This window comes from Quercus lobata, chromosome 10 (assembly GCF_001633185.2).
Source record: "Quercus lobata isolate SW786 chromosome 10, ValleyOak3.0 Primary Assembly, whole genome shotgun sequence".
Classification (NCBI taxonomy): domain Eukaryota; kingdom Viridiplantae; phylum Streptophyta; class Magnoliopsida; order Fagales; family Fagaceae; genus Quercus; species Quercus lobata.
Genome location: NC_044913.1, coordinates 46477416 through 46479796, shown reverse-complemented (window position 1 = coordinate 46479796; position 2381 = coordinate 46477416).

The following is a 2381-nucleotide window of genomic DNA, read 5'->3' as shown; positions in this document are numbered from 1 at the left end:
GTTTTTTATGGGAAACGTCCTCTCACTATGAATGAGTTCCTATTTTGTTACAAACCCTCAGAGATTAGTCAATCCCTAGGCTTCTACCAATTTTCTGCTAGGAGTTTTAACTGTAGGTTGGTCAAGTCCCTCCTCACGTCTGATAGAAGATGGAAGACGGAGTTTTTCTTCGTCTTAGGGTTCTGGGCTGGAAACCCTGTTGAGGTAGGCAAGGACCCATTTCCTCCCTAAATTGGTGAGATGAGTAATCTTCATCCAGAGGATATGTTACTTTTCACTGCTCGTCTTACTTCCTTTGTTATATTTATCTAACTTTGTTTACTTTCTTTTTTACAATTGTAAGATGACCTTCCTTGAGAAAGTTTTATCTTAATCGTGTCTAGCAGGCATGCTCATTCATAGATAGGGCTTTTCATTCCTTAGTAACCCTTCATCGTCTAGCAACTTGGAGGGTCTAGCAACTTGGAGGCTTGGAACTGAACCAATTGAGGAAGCACTTGCTCATGAACTTACTACACGTAGACGTGAGTTGTTTACATTGTATCATGATTATTTAATTAGTCTAAATTCTAACATGCCCTTCTTCTTTTAGGGATGACAACCATGAAGGAGAATAAGGGGAAGGGTTTGGGAGATGAGGAAGCCATCCAGGAGGGAGAGGAAGTTCACTCCCAACCTTGTCCATCTGGTGTGAAGAAAAGGAAGACTCTATCCAAAATGGTAAATATGGAGAGTCTTCCTAGTCATCGAGGCCATAAAAGGGCTAGACATGGGTCGTCCAAACTTGGGGTCGTGAAGGCTAGTTCTTTCATCCCTCCTGCTCCTACCAAACAGCCACCCATAATACAAATCCTTAATGTGGACCCGTCCAATCCTCCTGAAGTCACTCCATCCAAACCTCCAAGTGGTAGCCCTATGACCCTTCTAAGGAGTGAAGGCCTTTCATGGGAGAGGTTTTAGCAAGCCGTGCTGACAAAGATGTTTCCATTTGCTATGACATGTCCATGAAGGAGTTTGAATGATCCACAGTTCATGACCTCTTCATGGTACTTTTTCTCGTCCTTAACCATTCACAAATTAAATTATTCTCGTCCATTTATCTCACGTCCATATCTCTTTATACAGGCTATAACTAAGTTTATGGCAGCGTCCAGACAAGATTATAAACTAGACAAGCAGAGGGTTAGGTTTGAAGCGAAAATTCATGACATGGAGAGGGAATCTAGTCGTCGAGCTGAGGTAAAGGCCAAGTTGGAGGACGAGGTAAAGGAGCTAAAGAACCTCGTCGAAGAGTCAAAATCAGATGTCGTCAACAATGATACTCTTCTTGACCATCTCCAAAAAAGAAGCGACGAGCTTTGCACCCTTCTAGGTGAAACTAGAGAAGCAGCTATCAGGGAGTTCAAGGCGTCCAGCGAGTTCACTGACCTTTTGGATAGAAACTACGCTGCTGGTTTTGAGGACTTTCGTATGGACGCCCTCGAACATTTCCCGGGAGTGGATTTTAGTCCCATTAAACTACACATTGTTGCTAAGAGTTTCTTGCTCCAGACAAGCTCTGAGGACGAAACATTGAAGACAACGCTTCCACTCAGCTTGCAAAGGACGACCCAAAGTATGGGGACATTGCCCCTAGTGGTTTTTAAAAGTGAAAAATTTGTAATCATCTTTATTTTCTTTTCTTGCTTTTCTCTTCTTCTTTTTAGGGGTCCGTTGTTTTGGACCATTTCAATTTCCTTAAGTACATTATCTTGTCCATGTTTAAGGATGGCTTCTTCATACGATTGCCTTTTTCAGGCTTAATACATTAAAGGGTTTTTGAACAATTGTCGTCTACCATCTTATTTATGAACATATTTTCATCCATGTTTGAATACTCATTCTTATTTTTATTACCAATTTTAATTCCAAGTGTCCTTCGTCCATAATTAGGACTTTATTTTGGAATAGATGAATATTTTCCTCGTCCTTAGACTTATTCTTGGAATTTTGCTTGGCTATTTTTCTTTTTGCCCATAGCTTGGATTGCCCAGTGGATTGGATGTGTCATCCATAAAGTGTATTGCATGCATACTTTTCTTCGTCCTTTATTTTTGGACGAGTGTACTGGGAGGTGTTTGTTCCTTCCCTTTGTACTTAACGTTATTGACTTAGGTTTTATGGCAATTTGCCTTTTTCTCATCTAAGGATGGCTTATGATGATACATCTCTGCATCCAGTAGTTTTAAACGTCTTTAATTTTATATGGATGTTAATTTCATAGAATCATCAACGCTTAAATTAGAGAATTCAAATTGCTTTATATACAACAAAACTGTACATAACATTGTCCATAAACATCAGAGAACTTAGTACGTAGCATCGTCCAAGACATCATTCAT